General features: G+C 40.4%; 2 long non-coding RNA genes across 4 annotated transcripts in view; both read right to left on the bottom strand.

Moving 5' to 3' along the window:
* The window catches only part of LOC121912866, a 240623-nt gene that overhangs the window by 133065 nt on the left and 81748 nt on the right, over nt 1–25810 (bottom strand). The window lies entirely within an intron of this gene.
* Nucleotides 588–15197, bottom strand: LOC121912867. Its single transcript, XR_006100167.1, has 3 exons — nt 15187–15197; nt 6639–6644; nt 588–1727 (listed from the first exon to the last, which is right to left on the bottom strand). It is a non-coding gene; the product is annotated as an uncharacterized LOC121912867 (long non-coding RNA).

Genomic DNA, 25810 nt, shown 5'->3' with positions numbered 1-25810 from the left:
GTTTATTCTCAGCACAACATGTAAGACCCAATTTCCACCAAAATACCAAAAACTCACTTTGCGACTTCTCATTTGAATAAACCTACCACCTGTTTGCGCCTCTCCTCCTACCAGTGTAGTGTGTGCTCTGTGTCTGGCACCTAAATACCATAGAGACCGGCAAAGCCAACTTCAAGATCGGATATATACCAAACTGTCATAGCGCTCCAAAATAGAGCCCCTGATGTCTTCTCATGATGTGTGCTGTAACACTGTTTTACTTCTAGTAGCTATATAGTTGTAGTAGTTTATTCTAATAAAAAAGCTCTTAACTTTCTACTCATTTGTTTTGCCTGATTGTTGTCTTACTGTACTTCTTATAGGGACTATTAAGCAACTCTTTTGGACTTTCTGTTGGATTTTAAACAATTTATTTTCCTTATGCTTGGGCATATTTGACTTTGTCTCCTGTGCTTTTTATTGCCAATTTTCTCCAATAGGGGTAATTTCTCAGGTCACATCTCCTTGCTGTCTACAGGTGCCATTTCCAATTTTTAAAAATCCTAAAGCTCAATGGTCAATGAAATAAAACGCACTTAGAACCGAATCTCTTAAGTCAAACATCATAAAATATGTTGCGTTGCTACCCAATGCTAGTTTTTCAACCTCCTCACAAGTAATGCGCAAGAGAAAATCAAAAGTTTATTGCATCCAAATAATCACATCCAATACCACTATCAGGTATGCATGTTATATTCAGAGGGATCAAAGGTATATGAGCCACGAACAAAAGAAAATGACCAAAGCAATTACAGAGCATGGATACAATGAATGGCTAATGCTGCAAAAAAGTGTGAAAAAGTATGAAATATCCAACCAAAAATCCAACCAATATTTTAAGTATAATGATTGCCATTTTGATGTAGGTTAATATATATAGCAATTATACAGCAATAGCAATTACATCACATATCACTAATATCAGCATCACTACCATTAGGATTATAATCATAGGCATCATCAGGCTCTTCTCTTATATCCATGAGAGATACACCAGGCTTTATCTGTAGGTCTCAACACCCACTTAAAATGTTTGAGCTGGGAAGCCTGTAAGCCTCTATTTGTTTAGTAATTTCATGACTGGCTACCCTTCCTTCTCTGGGGCATCTCTCTGACTCAGTTGGAGCCTTCTGTATGTGTGTGCATTTGTGCTTATCAAATAATATTACATATCACCTCTATGTATACACATCTTACTTTCTTTATATCCTTTCTCCTAAGCCCACGCCATCTACAAAATGTTTCTCAGCCATTGCCCACATGTAAACAGACTCTCATGCAGTCCGCATTCTTAAAGCAAAAAAAACATTTTGTCACTATGTGGTTGTTCTTTCTGTACAAGTGGTTTATGAAGCAACCAAGTTGAAGCCATTAAGGAAATGGCCATTTTCCTGCTTAGATATACTGATGGATCATGTTAGCTCGGTCTGCTTGCCTGGCAAATGAGAAAATACCAGACATGTAAAATACACCAAAAAAAAAACAGTTTTCATTTGTCACAGCCGACTAAGCAGTGGTGATGCCTCCAGGCAAAATGAGTCCTTTTCCAATTGGCATATTATTGCCTTCTTAAGCTGTGGCATGCAGCACCATATCAACTGTATTTGCATTTCTACCGAGTCCTTGCAGGAAGAGTTTAGCCCCACGTCACCAGGACCAAAGCCTCAGGGTCCCCAGCCTCAACCGATCTGTGATGACAAAATTCAACATGTGTGGTCATTGAAGAAAAGGTGAAATTACTATGTTTAGCTGTTGTAGTTCCTCTAGCTCTTCCACTTATTTCACAGCTAGAGGCATATTGACTTAGTCTATAAATTAGTGACAGACTTGACTCTTTGTTTGCAAAAACTGATATACAGTGTATCTAGATTGGTGCATGTACTGTATGTGTATGTTTTGTAAGTGTAACAGATTTAAATATCACAAAATAAGATATAGCCACATCCAAACTGAGAAAGACACTAAAGGATTTTCTTGAACGCAGTATGGTTTGATTGGTCATCAGTTGGGTGCTCACACTGGACGTAACCTCTGGTCAGTTTTGTCCATTTGAAAATTCCAGTAAAGTTTTATTCAAACAAAACAATATTAATCTGGAAATGGCTGAGAGGAAGTGGAAAACAGTGACTATTACAAACAAGCCCACTAAGTTTTATAGCAGATCCTTTGACATTAGCCACAGAACAGCTCAAACTGAAAGACACACAACCATAATTTCTGACATACCAGAAATCAATCTGATCATCCAACAGCCAGACTACTGATTGTTTAGACAGTTAATCAGGTGCCAAGATTCCCTTTAATCTGAATGTCAAATCTTGCAGAAATTCAGCCTGATTCAAAATTTAGTCTGGGATGAGCAATTCTGGATTAAAAATCTGGTTTAACCCATGAATGAACCCATACTTTGCTCAGTTTAAGACAAAAAGGTGAAATCAACAGGTGTTTTTTGCAGACTCCCAGGTTCATAATTCAAGATCATTCAGGATAACTCAACAAATCTCCAAGACATGATAAAGGTAAGCATAGTTTGTAGGCATGCCATCCCTCCGGTATAATAGAATCTGATGCTGTCTCTGCCCAGCTCTACTGATAGTTCTGTGCCATACACATTACAATATGTCAGTAGACACCTTAAATTAACTGGGAAGATTGCTGCAGTGATAGAGAATTAGTTACTACTATGGATGTCACAGACATGACAAATAAACCTCCTCCTCCTGCGTCATCTCCACTCTCATTATTCTTCAAGCCAGTGACTATCTCTGCCCATGGAGTTAATTACATTTGCTTGTTTAAAATATTAGATTAAAATAAACTTGAATTGAAGCTTGAGATCCAGTTTCACAAGTTTTCACTGTCTTGACACCATGTAGAAACAAAAAGATTCAACACTTCATTCAGCACTCTCCCCATCTGAACTCTGCTCTTCAAATCTGCCAGTAACAGTAATAGTAGAGAACAGGGTAACATGAGCCACTTTTTACATTTGATGATTTTACTGCAAAATAAAAGTGTATTTGTTTCAGATAATACTTACTATATATACCTCTGGTTGTTGTGTAGCCATGGGAATTAAAACAAGTTATCTAATTATTATGGTTTTAGAACAATGACCCATCAAAAAAAATTAGTCCTATGGCACAACTTACCCCAAGGTAGGGGTAAAATGAGCATGAGAATGGGGTAAATTGAGTGCTCTAGGGGTAATTAGTGCCTCCATTAAATACTAATATAAAAAAATCAAAAATTAAAAATCAAACAATTTTGAGATCATTTTGAACTATAAAGAACTATACTTTCTTAATTCGTGGTCACATGATTACTTTTGTTTATGGTTACCCAGATAAAAGGGGTGGCTCATTTTACCCACTGCCTTGATTTACCCCGTTCTCCCCTACACTCTGGCTGAGACATCTGGTGGCCCAATAAATGATGGCCTGGGTGGGGGACCCATCCTAGGGGAGTCATGGATTTTATGTATGTGTGTATGGCAGGTAGTAGTGTGGAAAGGCTTTGGAGGCAGGGAGTTCTTTCTCTGTTAGTTCTTGTTAATCCACAGTTCACTGGCAGGTGTTAGCAACAGTGTCTCAGTTTCACTTTACAGCATTCTACAAATTCACCAAATGACTTCATGCCGTCCTTCACTCTCTCTCTTACTTACCCCTTACAGCACTCAAACACTGACACACACACATGCACGCCTGCACACCTGCCTCCCTCTCATCGCCATCAAACCTTGGCTCGCTTTCAGTCGCAGTTTATTTGAGTGGCAGGAATTTTTTTTTCTTTGATTTTGTAGTCTGAAACACTGACATATGAGTCACTCAGCTACCCCCCCAGACAAACACGAGCCTTTGTCTCTCGCTTCACATCAATTCAAGGCCTCCAGTCTTCACCAAATGTCTTTTTAATGAAAACTGCTTCGTCTCATCACTCAGTGAGTGTCTAATGGCTCCTGTATTGCTGCAGGTACCAGAGAGAGGTAAGGATGTCTGGCACAAGAAAGCAGAACCTAAGACCAAGACAAATAACACGTGCACACCCTCGTACACCCGCAAACACTATACATTTCAGCTTCACTGAGTATCTAAGCAAATCCAGAAGCGCAAGCAATTAGTTTGGATTCTCTTGCTCCCATGATCAACAGGAACAGTGCGGGTTGTTAGAGCAAGATATTTCAGAGTTCATTTAATCATCAGAGACTGTGAGGTGTGGGGAAAAAAACAGGGAACAGGAACAAAGCAGTTTTCAATGAAATGGAGTGGCTAATGAGCGCTAAGGCTTAAAAATCAGACTACATAAATGAGAGTATAATCATATATATGCACATAATCATGCATGGCAGGTGAAATCTGCATCAGCGATGATTTGATTGCATTGTATATGCTGAATCAAGACACAAAGGGCAAAATCTCAGCTCTCACCTCTCATTTCCTTCCCTGCCCTCTCCTCTTTCCCTCCACATCCTTCCCTTTTTTAGATTCCCCTGTCATCTCCTTTTTCTCCCACCTCCTGTCCATTGTCTTTGCTCGCCTCACCACACCTGCCCCTCCTTTTCCCTTTACTCGAGTCTCCTCTCCGAGTGGAGGATTTGCTTGCTGATCCTGATCCCACACACAAAAGGAGGGTGGATAATCAGCTTCCTCTCTCATCCAGCCTGAATCGGCCCTCTTCAGAATTCCCACGCGATGCCATGCCTTCCGAAACCGGAGTGTTACCCATTATCCCTCATCTACCCAGCCACTCATCCCTAATCTTTGGCTCTCTTATCCCTGCTCCTCCGTTTTCTGTGCTTCCTCATGCCCCCACCGGCAGTCGCAGGATGGATAGTGTTCGGTTTGAGACAATGTTATGATTTTGAGCCTTCGTAGACAGCCAAACACACATTTAGTCAAACCATTTTGAGAAATACTGTATTTACAATCAGAACTGAAAAAGTAGTTCCGGCTGTTTTTGGTTTCCCATTGGTCACCTTTGCTCAGGATTATTTAAAGTGGCAAATGTAAAATGATGCCACATGCATACTAATAGCAATAACAAAAAAAAAATAACAAAATGAAGTATACGCAACAGTCAGTATGCACACTTAAAAACAACTGATTTTGAGAGTGCTGTTGGACATGATTGTCCCACAATACAATGCACAAAGGATATGGAGAAGCTACTTTTACAGGTGGAAGAAATATGAAACTAATTGTGAAATAGCTCCAGGAACATCTCAGGGAGCAAAAAATAAGCATTAAATACTTGTAAAAATATTTTGCTGTCTCTTTGAGAAGTTTAATTGGCAGTGGCATTTTAAAGCTGCTGTTTGTCTGATCGGCACAGGTCTTGTGTCATTTCCTGATAGTACAAAACAAAAACACAAAAACAGTAAGCTATGACAATTAGCATTTAATAGATAACAATTTGCAGTTAGTTTGTAGTATGTTGAGTCTGCAGCCTGGTTAGCAGCTCTCTGAGGCTATACTTGTGTAGAGTTGCACATCGAATTAACTGCTAACAGGATCCTGACATCTTCACAATGACATTCCTGACATGCTGATGTTTAGCAGGTGAAATGTCTACCGTGTTCACCATCTAAATGTGCTTGCTGCTGCTTTTTAGCATGCAAACATTTGCTGATTAGCACTAAACAGAAACTACAACTGAGGTTGATGTCAATGTCATTAGTTTTACAACCAAAGTATCGGACAAATTGAACTCTTACTTGATGGTGGCGCTAGATGAAAAGTCAAGGATCACCAAAGTTATTACTATCCGCTGTCTGGGAACCATGCATGTGTGCACCAAATTTTGTGCAACTCCATCAAGTAGATACTGAATATACTTCACTGTACAGTTTGCCTGCTGATGGCGTTAGCTAAAAAGTCAGAGGATCACCAACATCAATGAGCTTCATACTCTGAATACCATGAATGTCTGTACAAAGTTTCATAACAGTCCATCAATTAGTTGTTGAGATATTTCAGTCTGGATCAAAGTGTTGGGCTAGCAGACTGACAGACATCCCTAAAGGCCTGCTGCTAGCAAAAACTACAAAAACTACAAAGTCTACATGGACCCCACTTACCGTCACTTCATTTGTTAAGACCTCCGTGTAGTTCATTATAATTATATTTGGAATACTTAAACTTTTAGTCTGAGGCAGAGATAAATTCTGCAGTTTCTTTCAATTCAAAGTGCAGTATGTTTAAGAGATTTGTTGACTACATAAATCCCCCATTGAAGTTATGCTTCAATGATGACAAATGTTGCTCTGTTACAGGAAACAAAATGAGGATGGAAGATGAAAGTTAGAGCTTAGGCAGGAAACAACAGATCCTGCTACTATTTAAGCTTCACAACAAAACATCAACTGTAGCTGTTAAATTAAATCAAATGTTCTCTTTTTGAATTTGAGAGACAGTATGCGAGTATTGAACAAGGTTGTAATTAATGTTTTCCCAAATGTCAGGGAACTTCTGTGTAAACTGCTTTTGAAGCATAGAATTCCTGTGTATACTTGCTGCGTTGGCAACCAGTTCCCAAGAGCTCTGCCTCGTGTTCTTACTTTAAATGAGCTGTCTTGTCGACTTTTAAGTGAAACCTCCGACCTCCTCCTAGTCTCCCACTGAAGTTCCTCCTATTGTCTGCCTTCCCCTCTTCATTTTCCTCCTCTTTCCACATCCAAAAAGGGAACCTGTTTTTTATCGATTACATTTTTTCTTGTCTCCTTTTGTGCTTTTGTGTTCTCCTCTGCCTAAACTGGCTGTTCTTTATGCTTTTGTTGTCCTTTTCCCCTCTCCCACACAGCTGTCAAAGATAAAGGAAAGCACACATTGTTTCACCTTTTTAGCAGTTTGAGTGTAAACAAATGATGTAAATTCTTCTGTTGCATATTCGAAGACGCTAAGCTGTTCAGGCCAATCAAGCATAGCCTGATCTTGATGTCTTAAATCACTGGTGGGAGGATACTTTTTCTCAAAAACATGGCACTACAACATGGCATCATGCTGGATTTGGAAGTGACTGAGTAAAATATAAAAGGCAGAATGAGAGAGAATGATATAGTAGCAAGAGGAGTGCATGGTGTGTGTGTGTTTGTGTATGTGTGTAGAGCATTACTGATTCATACAGGCCTCTGATCCCAGGCTGTGTGAGAGTAAAGCCCCCTCTCTCTTCTCCGACTTCACATTTTCAAAATTCATTGCTGGGCTCTTGGTATTCCTCAAACTGTCATACCCTCGGCTGGAATTTAACAACAGCCGCAGAAAGCTCAGATGTGTGTATGCTTGCGTGCTAGAAAGTGAGTGATAAAGACTTAACATTTGAAATTTGCCAATTCAAGAGATGACCATCCCAGGAAAAATGCCCCTGAAGGGATCATTCTGAGGCTGATTCTGTGTGTGTACCCTGTTGTTTTTGTTGTAGTACCTCAAAAAGAAGAAATTATTTAGATTGCATCCTGGTTGCGGCAAAGGAATAAAGGCTTCTAGTCTAAAACCTTTGAATAATTAAGGGGGATAGTTTGATATTGCATCCAGACTGCTGGTAGATTTGATGTAAGGCCAGCTCTTACACAGACGTCCCAGAAATCAAAGCCTGCCTAAGCATGACAGACGTCCTTGATGGGTTCATAAAAGAAGGTTTGGATCAATACACCCCTATTGGTTCACAGTCCATTCACATGGGACACGTCCTCTCTGTCAGCCAGAGAGAAAAAAAGATACATTTGATTGCATCATTAGCTTTTTAGTCCGTTGTCCAGATCCCACGAATAGGTGTTAAAGACAGGCAGATGAATGTAGCTTCAAATCAGAATGACCTCGAGCTTCTTTTTTTCCCTCCCAAGATTGAGCTTTGATGGCTGACTGGGATGAAACAGGCTGAGTTCATGAAATTTAGGAATGAGTTCTGACTGGAATTCTGCTTCAGGTATGTGATAAATAAGTAATTTCTTGGACAGAACATTGCCTTCAGTGAAGCGGCAGTTAGCACGACATCAAACCTGCCACTCTGCTGCTCTCTCTGTTTGTCTTGATCTCTCAGGTGTTTCTGTCAGCTGTGTAGGTGAGAAAAGATTGGTGAAAGACAGTCGATATCTCCCCTCCCGACGCTTGGCGCCGAGATCTGCGAGAAAAATCAATCACTTGTTTCCATTCTCCCATCGGTTTCCTTCTTCTCTCATTCTGTTCTTTAAAAAAGGCCTTCTCTTGTAATTATGGGAGTTGACTCCTGACTTGCAAGAACAAAATACTACTGTTCCCTTTACAAATGGCACGAAAAGGTGTTTACCTTACAGTTTCAAATATTACTTCAACTTTAAGACAATGTCAAAAAAAATCTCTTACCACTTACTCTTTAGGGCACATGGCAAGCCAGTGTGATAGATGTACGAATACATTACGAGACGTAATTATTTGAATTACGCCTTTGACAGGCTCCCATTACTTCATGTTGTGTTTTGTTTTATTTTCTTGCACTGAGGAGTATTGATTTTTCTGAGAAGACTGCGGTGCCCAAATTGAAATGGATAGATTGCCATGTTGTCGGCTTTCTTGCATTATCTGCTAGAGGCATCTGCATTGGCTGATTTTTTAAATTGCATCTTATAGATTAAAGTATTTCAGTCAGCTGGTATTTGTCCTGAAAATGAACAGGGAGGTGCATTAGACTCAGACAGAGAAATGGAGAAAGACAGAAGTTGAGAAAAGAGAAGGAAGAATATGTTTAATGATGAGAAGGATATCCATTTTGAGTCTAGTCTGGTGAAAGGGGATTTTGAGGCTGATTTTGTGGATAATTAGCTTCTTTTCATTTCAATTTCAACACATCTGTAAACAAAACATGGGGAAAAAAGTATAAATTATATTGGAGGCATATTTCTGGTGCTATGCGTCACCAAAGGCTGTTCAACCTCTGGATAATTTTTACTCACTTAAAGTTTCAGCACTCAAGTTGTGCTGCTTTTTTTGTGTGAAAAACACTCTCAAATCTGTCCCGGTTGTCCCGTATGTCAGCCTAAGAGCAGTGGTGAGATAATCTCATGGGATTTCTATCACACAGGTGCCGTTGCTTATTTATCCTTCCCTCGACACGTTCAGTGCCCCCAGCGAGCAGCGCTAACACCGGCTAAGTATCTGTCACTACAAGCTAACAGAGCTTTGCAACTATTGTGCCTGGCCCTCCAGCCCCCTCCTGGGCTCCGATGGCCGGCCCGCTAGTCTGTGTGATCTTCCCCGCAGGCAGTACTCACTCCACAGTTCTCCAGAGCTGACAGTTGCGTGACAAAAATATCCTGTAAGCCAGTGCTGTCCCAGAACACTGACTCAAAGAGATGTCCATTTCTGAGAAAGCAGAGGACTTTGGTTTCGCCTCATTTCTCTTTCTGTTGCTGATCCACTTGGCTATTTAACATTAACAGACAGAGGGATAGAGACGACTGAAAACTAAAAAAAAAAAAAATCTGTGAAACTCCTAAGAGTGAGTGGGCCTAAGCCCTGGGGCAGAGACAAATCACCTGAGGCAGAGTACAATTCTACTTTGTACTTTGGAGACTTTTTTTCTCCTTCAGTGTCTATTTTAGTCATGAATAGGTATGAGAGGAAAATGAGGTATTTCCTTTAATTAGAAACCCTAGGTACATGAAAATGTGATCTTTTTGTTCTTTGCCTAATTAGGCTGCATGTATCTAGAAATATGCATTGTGTTCTTACCTGAGTGTAAGTTTGGGCCACCCTTAAGGGGTTGACCTACTAAAAGTTACAGGGATAGGGTATGTGTGCGTGTGTGTGGATGTGTGTGGATAGGATCGTGCACGCCTGTGTGTGAAAACTACACAGCCATTCAAAGTGAGAAGTGGGTGTGTGCTGTGACAAGAGAGTCGCAGCTCTGTCTGTGAAATGGAAAGTAAAGGAAGAAAATGTCAATTCCCAATGTGGAAAACCATGTAATGATTCTCTCTGAGGAAAAGGGTAACACATCCCCACACACACACACACACACACCTCCACGTGAATGGACACACACTTGGTTTTTACTCTTGCTATCCCTTCATCTGCCCCTCAACAGACAGCAGGTCTTTGGGGAGTCCTGACAAGAAGTGTGTGTGCATGTATGCGTGCGTGTGAGCCAGTGTGTATTCATTTTATCCCTTGACTCACCTGTCAAAGCAAACCAGGTAGCTATGTGAAGGTTAAGACAAGGAGATCTAGTTTCAGAGACAGACAGGAGAAACAAGAGAGGCATAGGGTTTTGTCAGGGATTTTTTTTTTTCTTGTTTTGTTAGCGTTTTGACAAATGCTGTGGCTGACCGGAGCTTTTCTTGTTTTTCAAAAGCAAACCTCCTCTGCCCTCAAACTGTTGGCACTTCTGTCCATCAGCATGGGGAGATGCTTCTTTCAAAATGATAGAAACACCCCCATTGTCTCTGGCTCTCTCTCCTGCTTCTCCATTCCTGACTGAACAGACAGTGCTACTATAGAATATGGCTCAGACACAGTAAGTGTGTTTACATGTTATTATGTAATCTGGTTACTGTCAGCTTTTTTGTGTATTTTCCCCAAAGATTATCCAACAGCAGAGTGCAATATCTGCATTTTTAGGCATTATGTTCAGTCTATGCCAGTGATTTTTGGGGATGAAATAATCAGCCAAAAACCTTCAAACGTCGTTTTCTGAACGTGATTTTTCCTGTGGTCACTGCATTTTGCCTTTGTAAGACAGTAGACACACAACTGTGTTTCTAACAAGGCTTTTACACGTATGCATTTGCATGAATGAGGAGGGATGAAAGGAGAGATTGGCAGTGCTCCTGGTGACTCATATTAATGGTTCCTTGTATCTACAGTAACACAGCCGAACCAAGTTAAAACTGAAACTGACAAATCTGAAAAAAGTTTGTTTACACAGCTAAAGAGCAGACTAGTTATAAAATTCAACATCATGTGCACTGCAAAGATAAAAGTGTAGTCTCTCATCAGTCAAGATGGTCTAAGAAAGAAAGAAATAATTCTCCTCAAGCATCATATATTACTAATGCACTTGCAACACTGCATGCCCACATTTAAATATTAAAGTGTAGAGAAGAAATATCATTAGTGTCCAGCTTCCTGTAAATGTGAGTTTTACTTATTAGAATACATGTAGACATGCTCTCTAATGTCCTGCCTAACTTAAATATCTGCAAAAAGTAGAACCTGCACACCGTTCTTTGCACCAACAATGTTTCTTTATTTACTCTTGCTGTGCAGCTTCTACATCAATCAGATCAGATCTGCTTCAGCCACAAACATGTGAAGAGCTGACTGGTAAAAATGTAAAAATGTCGCACATCAACAGTAAATAAAGAAACATTGTGAGAGCAAAAAACAATGGGCAGGTTGTATTTTTTGTCTTATCTCCTGTTTGGTCCAGCACCTGTTGAAGTGCATTCTTTGGGATATTTCTTTATTGTTTAACTTTATTTCTCACAATAACCTTTCTTTTTTTTGTACACATGTAAATGTCTGTTCATACTGTTTAAGATGTGGAATTCTTGTTTTGCCAAATTCTTAAATTGATGGAAATTTAAATTGGTATAAAAACAAAAGAAAGACAAACAACAAAGATTAACCACATTTTAAAACCTATTATTATCATTGTCTATTCATTACTGCCTCGATTTGTCAGACCACTGAACACCCTCAAAAGCATAAATGACACTTACAAAATCACATACATCTAAAGTCCCTGATGTTTTCACAATATTTCCAACTGCTGTTTTGCCCCTTGCATTATTTAGATAAGAATCAGTGTGTGCACAGCATATCTGCTGAGTGCTGCTGTACTGCTCTACAGAACAGTGAGAAAGAAAGGCATGTTCTGTGAAGTTTCCACACACCTGATATGATAAACTCATGTCTCTTGCAATGAAAGCAGACATGAAAGTATCCCTTGATCTGTGACACATAGAAAATCTCATCTAATGTCATCTCATGTGAGTAACTAACATATAACCTTGATCAGATGTGATCTAATGTGATTAACTCACAGTTCACCTTGATGTGTGCAGTCACTGCTGTTTCATCCAGCCCCAACACCTCCTTACCTCTTCACCCTCTCCGTTTTCTAGCTTCTTTTTTTTTTTTTAACATCATACATATTTCAAGGGCAGCGCTTTCTCCTGCCACTGAGCTGCAGGCCCAAAGAGGGTCTGAAGGAAGTTAGGAAACCGTGGAGAGCCTCTCAGGTGAAACCCTGTCAACAGAGCCAGTCCCTTCTCCTCCCACGGCTGAGATGTGGGAGATGGGGTAAAAGAGCTGCAGATAAACTGCTGAATCATTCACTGTGGCAAGGTTATCTTCATGTGCTGTGTGTGTGTGTGTGTGTGTGTGTGTGTGTGTGTGTCTGTGTGTGTGTGTGTTTGTAACAGAAGTACAATAGGAAGTTGCACCCACAGTGTCATCATTGTATTTTCACCACAGTTACAAACTGTAGAGCTGAGGAAGTTAGTGCCTCTACCATTGTTGTCATTTCAACTTCAACTTTTTGTTGTAGCAGTAAACAACAGTCTTGCAAAATGTTGTGGAAGGAGCTAAAGTTCAGAAATGTACATTAGATTCTGTTCCTTACAGCTGTATTAATCAGTACCTATATATCAAAGGTAGAATCAGAGATTATAGTACACTTTTTGTTAAATTCAACAAATATCTCCTCACAGTTCTGTGTGTGTGCTGAAAAAAAACATCTGGTGACAATACGCAGCACTGGCTCTGTAAATGGGCTGCAGCTCCTGGGTCCGCAGGTCGAGTGAGAAGTGAGGAGGCCTCAGAGAGGCGGAGAGTGTGGATAAACCTTTGTGCTCCCATGAGACAAACTTTTTTTTTTCCACGCATGATAATGTGTGAGAGGAACAGAAGTGACTCTACAGCTGACGCATCGCTCTGGATTCTGCCAAATTTCTCTTTTGGTTGTTGCCGTGGCAATGCACGTCCATGAATTTGGAGGGGCATAGCTTTTGAAGGAGCATGAAAGGAGGGGTGTATTTGTTTGTGTGTTTAGTTCAAATATCAACAACCTTTCTCCAGAATGACAGACTCTACTTTTAACAGTCCTACAGCGGAAATTACAACAGCTTTTAGCCTGGCTCAAAATCTCCACGAAATGCATTCTGGGATACCTGGCTGTCCCAAGCTTTGACCGACCAATGTTGTGACATCATCACTCAGTCAGTCACTCACTTAGTCAGTCAGACACAGACATTCATGTTTATAGGGCTGTCCCCGCTGTTACAGTCCAGCCAAAAAAAGGTTCATTTCTCCACTCAAGCCACCAGCTGCCACTATTTGGCTTGATGAACATTGGACAACACTTCTGTTGTCATTAATATCACTATTTCTCAAACAGTGGGTGGTGTGCATGACTGTGTGACTCTGCCTTTGTGTGTGTGTGTGTGTGTGTGTGTGTGTGTGTGTGTGTGTGTGTGTGTGTGTGTGTGTGTGTGTTTGATGGAACCCCCTAGAGTTCCAACACGTACAACTGTTGACCGTATCTGAGCTGTCTGATTCTGCTCGTGTTAATTTAATGAGCGAATAGCATGCGCGCCAGGAGGTGGTCACAGCATATTATAAAGCCAAATGAGACTTTGTAATAGGCTGACTGGAGCAAAAGACTTTATCAAAATCAATAACTGCAGCAAACAGAGACAAACAGAGTCTGTTTGCAACGTTAACGGAATGTGGATACATAATCAGTGATATATGACTACATTTGAATTGGATCAACAACATGCACGCACACACAAACACACACTATTCTAATGCAGGTTGTGCGCTAGGACCCATTAATGACACTATTTATTCCATCATGCATCCAGGTTTTATACACATACATCATCCACATGAATATCATTAACGTCACAGTTGAACGTGACTGTTGCCGCAACACCACTGTGAAAAACGCTCAAGGTCAAACCTTTTTCTTCCTTCCCAGGAGCATGGAAATGTAGACTTACTTTGCATAACTAATGCATTCCTCTGTTCAATACATGAGCCTGCACATTCATGGATTGGGTGTGGAGATTTGTCTCAATTTACCACTGCTTTTCCATTTCTGTTGCTGCTACGACTGCTTCTCTTACGTCCAGGCATGGTATAATGCCAGATGGACATTTTATTTTATTTGGTTAGAATACAGACTTCACTTTAACTGATTTGATGACACTTCCATTGAAAACGTGTAGGATGAACAATGTGTCTAATGTTTATATTCTCAAGTGTGTTTCTTCTTGATCGCTTAGTTTTCTCTCTAGCTCCTAAAAACATTAAATGTCTTTTTTTCTTTGCTTTTGTGCATCGTATTTCTCTAGAGGACCAACCTAACTTTAGCCTCTCATTATATGCTAACACATTGTTTCTGGTTTGCCTCTCCCTTGCTAGTGCTGTATGTCGGCAATTCATGATTGGGTCCCCTGAGGACAGGTACTTAGTGTGTTTGAGTAGGCAAACACTGAGGAAACTGACTTTAACATGCAAGAGCTACAGTATGGGGCCACGAAAGACACAAATAATGAAGACACGCACGTTTTGACACGCACAAAATACATAATGACGTTCTCATCATGTGGAATGATATTAAACATCAACATTAACCAGTGCAGGTAATGAAAGTGTCAGATACTTGGACATTTCCCTTCACTTCATTTGCACCTCGCTCGTCGTTTGTCATGTCACCTGAGTCTCCAGGGAGCCTTTTCACTGACAGTCGAGAACATGAATGCCACAATGCACTAAAGTCACTCATTTCTCTCCCAAGCTGTCACTTAGCACCTCCCTGAGCTCTGCCTTTGTGCCTACCTGTCGGTTTTGCTGTCGGCTTGGATGTCTGTCTCTCTGTGTTGCTGTCAGAAGGTCTGTCGAAACTTTGTTTTCCACCAGCCATCACAGCCTTTATCCCGCTCAGCGTCATGCCTGCCACAGCTGCTGGGGTGTGCTAATATGTGAGCATGAGGTCTGAGTAGGTGAGTTTTCTGTACAGGCTCACACTCACACACACACACGTATTAATCTAGTCTCTTTGTTGGATACTGTATTTCAAGAGATTTTTCAGGTCACGTCATTCATTGAGGTGACCTGATGTCCAAGCTTTCCAGAGCAAAACTCAGGAGAGACTCAGCAGCCAGACATCTCTCCGTTCTCTTTTTAGGAGCGGTTGAGATTGACACTAAAATGAGAATAGTCCAACTTAAAGGTCAGTCCACCTTAATTGAGCCCAGTCAGGTTAGGCTAAGCCATTGTGGCTAACTTCAGGGCTAACACCCTTCACTTTTCCAGCAGTTGGGGAAACAACAAACAAGACTTTTCTTTGTCTTGAGAAGCTGCAGCATTTATTAACTGACACACTGTAGTCTGTACTGTACATTTACTGCCAGCCTGACAACTGCTAACCTTTTCCTCAGCTCCACTCGTATTCACCGTCGCTTTTCTGCCGCTCGCCCTCTCACACTCAACTACACACTCGCTATGCACACACATTATGCACTGCCTTAAAGGAGCTACGCTACTCATATAACAGTACCTTTCATGTAGATGTCCTTTGAAGAATGAGAAGAGGGAGGATTCTGGGATTTGATGCACTAGTCAATGAAAAAACAATTCCACAATAATAACATAGGATGTTATTGTGCTCGCACAGTGTGAGAAATGTGTTTAAATCGTTAATAGCCCATTGATATGAATGATCATGTCCAAAAGTGTTGTAGACGCGCACATCCCATAAACTTCAAACAAATGCTTGACCAATGAAATGATGTAACAAAGAAAGATGAAGGTCTGCACACTGTAGCTCCCTTAGATGCAGTTTATTGAGATATCCACCAGTGACGTTTTGAGCTACATGCTCTTCTTTTTTTATCCCCTGTACTGTTTTTTCATATTGGGGTAAACATCTGAGGGTTGGATATTGTAGACTCCTATTTAAAAATGAGGGGCATCTTTTTAGAATATAGAGGCACTTCTATTTAAATCTAGCCATATTGAAGCCATATTGATAGCTACTGGCCCAATGTATTTCAATTGTGCTCTGAGGATCATTTCTATATTTCTTTGTATTATATATTTACATGTGTGTTTGGCACATGGATGTATATACTATGTATATAATATGTTGATATCAGTGATATAACAGGTTTTGCATGTATATCATGTGACTGTCATGTGACCGGAGCCTCTGATCTATTTAAGATGGCGACTGTATATATTTTGTTTAGTCTGAAGAAGAGCATGTAGCTCAAAACATCGCTAGTGGATGTCTCAATAAACTGCATCTAAGGGAGCTACAGTGAGCAGACCTTCATCTTTCTTTATTAATGACAGTGTGAAATTTTATCAGCGATGCAATGAATATAGAGGAAACACTGTTTTACAGTGATAATGTACTGATATAAGACTGCACAGACAGTAACAGCCCACACTTTGTTCTATACTTATATTTATTATTTGATCATTCACTGCTATTATCAGCCCTGCCTACACCCCAAAGAAAGTAACACCCTGACAATAAGTGGGACATATGGTTAGATTAATACTGAGGTTCAAACCTATTTAGAAGTCATGCTGGGATCAGACTTCACAATATCAGTCCAAAAATGGCCTGCCGTGACTTAACAGACATGATTGCTGAGGTCTTCTGATCAGGGTTTTCATGATCATTCCTCACCGCAGGCTTAAAACTAAAGGAGATGTGCTTTTGAAGCTGTGGCTTCTAAACTCTGGAACTCTCTCCCTTTGGACGTACTATCTGTGGGCACTATGGCCACTTATCAGGATTCAAAGTTTCGTCTCTGAGGTAAGTCACAGCAGGACCATGATCACCTGAGCCGACAAAAGGACATGACAGTTGTACAGTCTGATCCTGCGGTTTAATAAAACTGTGCAGTAAGAGATCTGGAGCCAGAAGCTTAAAACTCTGTGTAGACTCATGACTAAAACTGTGTGTACACACAAAGACAGACTGTGCATATGCATCTTTTCATCAGATTTATAAAGTCGTGCGTATGCATGGTTCTGTTTTATAAATCTCAGTCATTGTGGAACTGCAAGAGCCCAATTACCCCTCCCACAATTTACATTAATGGATGAAGACATGCCCTTAACCAGCCATTATCATATCAGTATGCTACCCACTCTACCAGTCTGTACACCTGTTGATGAAACAAATGGTGAAGAACAAGTGCAGAAGTTTCAGATTGTGTTGCATTAATTCATCACATGAACCTGTAACAATCTGCTACAATCATTTTTAAACACCAGAAAAGTAAATCAATGATTAGTTTGTAGCGCTCATGTCGAAATCGGGTGTGTCACAATTAAGGATAAAAAAAGAATATTAACAGCACAATGATGCCTCTTATGAAAGTCAGAAAAATGATAAAAATTGAAAGTATTTAATCTATATTAAGCTCATAAATGTGTCTTTAATCGGTATTTTATAGATCACTGTGTAGACCTCATAAAAAAGCACACAATCAGTGTAGATTATCAACCTAAACAATGTTTTAGATTCCGTCTCTTGCCTTATTTTTTCACCTTATCATGTCCCGCAGCTGGCTCTGGAAAAACATGTGTGTGCCTGGTCAGAAGTATACATGAGATGAAGACATTCTCACCGCAGATTCTGTGTTTATATACCAGTTTATGTGTGGGAAATGGTGTATGCATGGTTTTTGTGCGTGCGCATCGTTTATACATCTGGCCCCAGGAATTTGGATTCAGCTTCATTCCTTTCAGCTAAGATTAGACCGTGTATTTGTCTGTCCGTATACTGTCATGAGCCAATGAAGTCCATTGTTGATATTGATGGAGAGTGTCGTTATGATTTGCCACACACCTCCACACAGCTCCATATCTGCCAAATAACGCAGGAGTGTAGTTTTTCTGCTCTCTGTGTGATTTTCACCATGCCAAGACAACACTTTTCAAAAAACTAAAATCTCTGCCTTTAAAAATAGTTTCATTTGAGCCCTCGCATAAAGCCTCTTTGAGATAGACAGCTTCAGACATCTAGGGACATCTAAATTTCTCTCATCCAATCTGAAAGTGGCTGTCGTACATGTAAAACCCTATGGAAGTATGTAAATGGCAAAAGATTTAAGTGAGTACAAAACTAATTTGACTGCTGTTCATTCTGCAAGTCAATATTTTAGACTGCCCAGGCACAGATTAATATAGTAATTGCAGAATTAGATTTGAGCAATCATGTGTGCACTTATCTCTCCTGCAGCAGTTTCGGCATGTTCTGAGCACGAGATTGCAAAAGCTTGCTTGCTAGTCATCTTCGACAAGCTAAAAAAAAGACACACCCACATCTGAATGTTGGGAACATGTCGTTTTAAAAGTTAAAGCCTGCATGGATGGTACATATTGTTGTTTGTCTCCATCTGATAGTTACAAAAACACTTCTGCCCACGCTTTTATTTCAAAAGTAGAAGGAGGGAGGGGTCTAATAGGATGTTCCCTCATTTCAAGGTCAAAATGAAGAGATTTTGCTCTGCTTTCAGTCTGTATTTGTTCTCAGACTACTGAGTGAGAGAATATATCTACTTGAAATATAGTCAGACAATTCCATTGCTCTTACAAATCTGTGCATGAGCACTCTCAAATTTGTTTTGTGCTCTCTCTAGCTTTTTGTCATCTTTATGCTCCTGGCCCAGTCTACAAAGACACACATCTTAACAAAAGTCACAGTACCTTCACCTTCTAGCTGTGACTCCCCTTCTTCTTGTCTGGTTTACATCCCACCCGATCCTCCCAAAACACACACTCAACATGTCATGCCAAAGGAGGTAGGCCACCCTCTACACCCTTCCTCCTCCTCCTCTCACTTGCGCTGTATGAGCTACCACTACTGTCCTGTGTGGTGTAATATTTCAGCATCTGACATGAGGTGTAAAACCTCAGTTAATAGCTGCTGACTGTTCCTGTGAGCTATGCTTTGGGGGAAAGCAAAATTACAGGGTGCGGAGAGTGACAGCCGAGGCGCAGCAGATCCTTTCCCCCTGAGCCCATTTTTGGCTATGGAGCTCTTCTCTCAGGCGTATCAGTGCTAACACCAAATGAGCAAAGTAAACACAGGTACACATGTATTGTAAACATTGCTGGTTTGCAATTATGGATATCCATTCATGCGATAAAATGGCCTTATCCATGCATAAAGCAAACCGGCAGTTTCCTTCGAGAGAAGGGTCTTTGCTCTGTGGTACTTGACTACAGTTGCGAAAAAGCACACAAGTTCAGAGGGTTTATTCTAAGAAATAATACAAGAAATATAAAAAGCAACGGAGAGGAGGCATCACAAAAGGTCCAAGTTAAGAGAAGAAAAGAAATTGAAGGATATTGCCTAAAACTAGGGAAGCCACAGTGCTCACACAGAGTGCTCACGCTCATCCTCAAAAGACAGAGAGAAAACATTTTGTCCATGGCAGGTCAGACTCACTTTGCTATTTTTTCTCTTGGATATCAAACAGCGAGAAGAAATTGAACAGGCGTGAAGACAAATGTTATTGAACAGTATGAGAGGGGAGGGAAAGAAAACACAAAAGCAGAACAAGGACAGAAAGCTATGAGAAAGAAAGGGAGGGCATTATGTGGGTTGTTATGAGCATGAAGCACGCGGAGAGACGGATGGGAGACCAAGAGAGAGAGAACAACAGCGAGAGACGGAGAGAAACATGAGAGGACGTCCATCAAAGTGCTGTCTTTCTGCTGTGCACAGCAGTCCAACACGCTGCAAGTAAAGGAGACAGAAAGAACAGGCTGCCCATTAAAAAAAAAGGGGGAAAGGAAGAAAAGAGATGGGGAGGAGAAAAGGGAAAAACCCACGCTGACTCTCTCTCTAGGCCCGCCGAGAGGCAATGATCAGACTCTGAGATTTACATCAGCAGGTGATGGGCATCAGGGTCCCTCAACCCTCATCAGCTTTCTCTTCTGCTTCAACACTCTTCATCTCTCTCCACCTTTCCTCTGTTCTCCCTGTTCTCCTCCCCCGCAGGCTGCTCCTGTAATTGGCTGTCCAACGGTGCTGGATCTGTGTGTGTGTGTGTGTATACAGTATGTGAGTGTGTATCTACACGCATATATTTCTCCATTTGTTCGAGTAATTTTTCTATCTCATAATTTTATGTTTTGTTTTTTTTTTTGATGACTTTTGGATGATGATGTGAAGAGAGGATCTCTGATGTATATTCTGTTTCTTTCTTTCTCTTTTACACACACACACACACACACATTACAATACTTATTCTAAGAAATAGAATATGTTACAAGTTACCAACATGTAAGGAGCCACATGGCACCTAATATCAAAAACACTGGAAGTACTGGACTATATAATTAAAAGTACTCTGTGAAGATTTTTTTTTAATTTTTTGTAAATAAAGAGTTTACATCCAATATTTCTCACCAAAATGCATGCTGTGTATCCCTGAGGCCCGATAAATGCACTGAATGCATTTCCTTCCTCATAAAACATTTGCAGAGCCAGTCTTTGGAAGAATTTGAAACCTGCATTGTGTACAAACATGTTTGCTCGGTAGCAGTTTTCTTCTTCTTCCGTGCCTTTGTTGACACATTGCTATATTTCTTGGAACGTTACTGTCACCAGCTGTGCATGTGAATCTTCATGTGAGATACAAACAAAACAGGGACCCACCTTTAAAAACAATGCTCCATAGTGTTACTAGCGGTCAAAAACTCTACATCCACGTTGCCTATAGCACACAGGGGAGGCATCATACAGTCAGTATCAAAGTATAGTAGCTTATATGTGCTTATCTGGAAAGTGAATGTGATAAAAAAAATTGCTGCATAGAATCAACATGTGCCAAGGCTGGGAAATAGGACAGTGGCATACCCCGATGTGTTGACACACAAGTCACAATGACGAATATCAATCACCAGTGTGTGTGCTTACACAGAAAACTAGGGCTGCAACTGACAATTCTTTTCATTATTGATTAATCTGCTAATTATCTTCTCAATTTCGATCACTGTTTCCCAAAGCCCAAGGTGGAATCTAAAATGTCTTGTTTTGTCCCAAACAACAGTCAGCAACCGAAAAATACTCTTTTTATTATCATAGATGACAAAGGAACAAGAAAATATTCACATTTAAGAAGCTGGAACCAGAGAATTTGGGATTTTTTAAAAAAGTTTTTAAAAAAATTAAATGATTTATCCATTATCAAAATAGTTGCTGATTAATTTTCTGTCGATCGACTAATTGATTTATCAACCAATTGTTTCAGATCTACAGAAAACCATGTTCTGATATGTGTCATATGCCACCAATGTGTTTTTCCCTTTAGACAGGTGAACTGAATTATGATACAGTATTTTTCTTAAAGAAACATGTAAACCATGTGTTTAGTGGTGTACTTGATTAAGGTTCCTTTGGCAGAAAATATTCATGTAGAAACAGAAAATAATTTAAACTTTACCATAGTTTATCTGACTTTGTGACCATTGTAGGATTGATGCACAGCTACAGTCAGCTCAAGTCATCTTATACAAGGAGTCAGAATTTCTGGATGTGCATGAATTCAGGTATAGTAAAGCCTGCTCAAGTACCATGTTCCATTATTACATTCACATGTACTCTCCCTTTCACAAGTCCTTAACCCACTAAAATTACGCTGAGTCAGATCAGTGACCTTTCATTCATGCAGGACAGAGGCAAAGAGGTCAGGCCTGCCATGCATCAAAGGGATTCAAAGGATTCAAAGGTTTTATTTGACACATACAGGGTTGTACAGTGATGTACAGTTTTGCAGTGAAATGACATTTTGTTAGTTCTAAGACTGTGCAATAATATATAAGAGGAGAAAAGAAGAATTAGAAGGGAGGAAGGGGCTTAAGGGATTATAAAGAAATATAAAAATGAGAGATTTAAAGACACAAACATATGAAAAAACATACAAATAAACATTGAAATACAGACAGATAGATAAATAACATATGTACACTCAATGTATAGTATAGTTAGCAGCAGGTGAGCAGGTGAATGTGCAAAAACAGACAGCAGAATGTGCAAAAGCAGAAACAACAGTATGTTTGATCCATTTACACTATACATACACTATACACCACATTTCTACATACCCTTATTTATAGCTCTGACAGCCCGAGGATAAAAACTCCTCCTCAGCCTCTCTGTCCAAGCTCTAAGGCTGCTGAAGCATCTGCCAGACTTCAGCAGTGTAAACAGTCCGTTACTGGGGTGAGAGGAGTCTTGGGCAATCAGTACCTGTCTGGTGTGAATGTGCTGCAAAGTGGGGAGAGAGGTTTTTGTGGTGCGCACTGCACCCTGTGGAGGGCTTTGTGGTCCTGCGAGGAGCATCTGCCATACCAGGCAGAAATGCTCAAAGACAGCTGAAAGCTGAAGCGTGAAAGGTTTTTGGAATGGCTGGTGACACTTTGAGTTTTCTAAGTTGTCTGAGGTGGTACAGATGCTGCCTGGCTTTTTTTTTTACTATTGCCTGAGTGTGCTGGCTGAATGTGAGCTCCTCAGTGAGGTGAACTCCAAGGTATTTATAGGGGTTCATGGTTTGTCCTGTCTTCTTCTGTAATCCACCACCATCTCCTTGGTCTTGATGTTAAGAGAGAGGTGGTTAGCTTGGCACTAGGCATACAGGTTCTCCACCCCATCCAGGTAGGCCTTCTCATTATTATTAGAGATGAGACCCACCACCACCGTGTTATCTGCGAACTTTATAATGGAGGTGGAGCTAATGGATGTGTAGCAACACAGGTGTGTCAGGGGCTGAAGACGCAGCCCTGGGGGGAATCCAGTATTGAGGGTCAGGCTGCCTGAGATGAAGTTGCACACCTTCACCATCTGATAGTGGCCAGTCAGGAAGTCCAGGACCCAGCTGCAGAGGGAGTAGTTGAGACCCAGGGCCTTTTCCAAAGTAGCCCCTACCCACTCCCACTTCATCACGGAGTGCACTCTGTTTGTAGTCACACTCACAGCTGAATGAAGTTCCCTTCATTAAGGTGTAGGGTATAAATACAGCGGCAAGCTTTGGGAAGAACTTCACTCTCTCCGGTGGAAACAGGAACTGTCGTAACTTTTTGTCACCATGGTTTCCAGTCAGCATCTTTATACTTTATATAAATACTTATATACTTTTAAGAAATCTTTATATACAGACAACGGTTGGGAGCGGCAACGGTTGCCATCATCCACCAGCTGTTGCAAAATGAGAGAAGGAAATTTTCCAGAAGGTGTAGATGTTTTTTTGTGTGTTTTATCTTTTTATTATCAAAAATACAAAAATACATTTCTTGGGTATAGACCACATCACTACACTCCTTGCATAGTGATCCTTTTGTATAAGTTGCGATGAGCCATTTTTCAGACATGCCATTGAAAAGATCCAAGACAACTTACAATGATGCAATTCTGAAATGTTTTCCTTCTAGCTTCATTATTCACATCAAATATCCTGGGTTATATTGTCATTTGCTAAATTTCACATGTAAATGGCAAGTATTACTGAAAGCCTGTTGTGCATTAATATAATTTATCCGTGGTAATTACATTTGTGCACAACCATTAAAGAATGTTTTCCCCCTAAAACAATAAATGTGTTTACCTTTTCCTTTATACATTTGTAGTCAGAAGTATAGTTAGCTCCTGCCACTAACTGGGATGTAATAATCAGAGGTTGTGAACTTCGTTGTCTCTGGAGATATGAAGGATACACAAAGGGACTGTCAAACTTTTTAAAAACGTATTGATGTTCCACTGGAAATAAATTAAACAACTTACAGAAGTTCCTGTCCAAACCAGTTTTGTTTAAATAAAAAATGACACTAATTCCAAACATATAGGTAGACTTCATCATATATAATACTACATATACATATATTATAATACCAAAATTACTCCGAAGCCTCTTTGGTTGCATTTCTTTTCTTTGTAAAAATCTTCTCCTTTTGCATTCTTATGTTTATAAGCTGCTTGTTTTTAGCAACAGTCCCTGTAAATATACAACACGTTACAATCAAATAAACATGTCTACCGTTTTCTAGACTAGAGAATGGTATATTTGATCCTAAATATAATATATCCTTAAAGTTTTTAACAACTGCGTGGCAATATTAACTGCCTATGTCAGTTTGAGCAGTTTACTAGTAAATGTTTGTGAAGGTTGTCGCATGGAACTTAACATTTGTATGCAGCGCCTCCATGATGAACACAATAGGCGTTGCACGTGCTCAGTAAGTCAGCATCAATGCAGGCTCGCTGTTGGAGGGTTTTATAACCCACTTCCACTCCCCACTAGTTGGTTTGGGATGGCACTTAATATGGAGGACCCGCCACATGAATGCGCAAACAGAGTGGAAGTAGGCAGGGAGAGGGTGTAGGGGCTACTTTGGAACAGGCCCCAAGATCCCTGGGCCAGCTGCCTCCCTTTTTTTGGTCTGTATCAGAAGAGCTCTGACACGAACAGCGGACAATCCCTTTCTCCAGGGGTGTCTCCTGCAGCTACGTCATCTGGCTGGCTATTGTTAATGCTGCTAGCCTCAAAGCACGCGTAGAAGGCATTGAGATTGTCGGCTAGCGAGGAGTCAGCGCTCACTATAGCTGGTGTTTTCTCCCTGAAGTCCGTGACAGTTCTCAGTCCCTGCGATAGGTGTCTGGAGTCACCCAGCTGGAATTGCAACTCCAAACTGTCCCTATATCATGAACTAAACATCGGCTCACCGGTCAAATGTGTTTTATTTTCAGCCAGATGCAATTTCTGTCCACTCTGATCAATATTTGTTTGTTATTTGTGGCTCTAAATACAGCTGCCGTATCTTCATTAGCACTGCTAATATACCACCATAAATCATACCAAATTAGTTAAATTCGCTCGAATAATTCATTAGCACAATTTGTATGTGCCAGAAAATAATCCATAAAAATCCAAAATGATCCTCCTGAGCTTTAACTGAACTGTTAATGCTTGTTACCAAATAAAAGTGAAAAAGAGAGACCAGACACCCTAGGCAAAGTAATACAAGGACCTAATTAATAGTACCTCATTCATAGGCTAATAAGAGGCTAAGGGAGGCTAAGCCTCCCCAAAATGTTCATCAAAATATTATGCTGAAGCTTTTCATGTATTACTTGGCTTGCTGATTGTTATTTGGATGCAATAGCTAACAGGTGAGAGTGAGCGAGCAAGCAAGAGAGACAGCTGAGAGACCAAGCGGGAGAGATGGAATCCCCTAGTTACTGATTATAATGACCAACACAGGCAGCACGCCGTCCATTTCCTGAATTTGTGTTGCCTGTCTATGTATTTTGGTGCCAGGCGCAGCACACATGGTGCACAGGTGGGAGGAGAGGAGCGCACAGGTGGGGGGTTTATTCAGATGAAGAAGTGAAAAGCCAGTTGTTAGTGTTGCTGTGTTGAAAATAGATGTCTCAGAACCACGTCTATTTCTGAAGAAATGTCACTCTGCTGGAACCTCAGTGATTTTACCAACAAGAGCAAGCTGAATTCTTTCAGTAAATGCACTGAAATAATGGAATAATGCTTAAAATATAAATAAAGTATATTTAATCAAGCACTCCCCTGCTTTTAGATGGGCATAGAAAATATAAAGTTTAATGTGGTTAAAGCAGTGTTTCTCACAGGTTGAGAATTTACTTGTGGTGGTGGGTGGCACGGCGTGTGATGGCAGGTTCAGTTGCTTAATAAACTAGTCAAACAAAGGTTTATGAATAACTAATTTTGTTTCCCAACAGCCTATTGAAT

The sequence above is a fragment of the Thunnus maccoyii genome, chromosome 15 (genome assembly GCF_910596095.1).
Source record: "Thunnus maccoyii chromosome 15, fThuMac1.1, whole genome shotgun sequence".
Lineage (NCBI taxonomy): Eukaryota > Metazoa > Chordata > Actinopteri > Scombriformes > Scombridae > Thunnus > Thunnus maccoyii.
The sequence above is the reverse complement of the archived record's forward strand: the minus strand, read 5'-3'. Positions and strand labels throughout refer to the sequence as shown.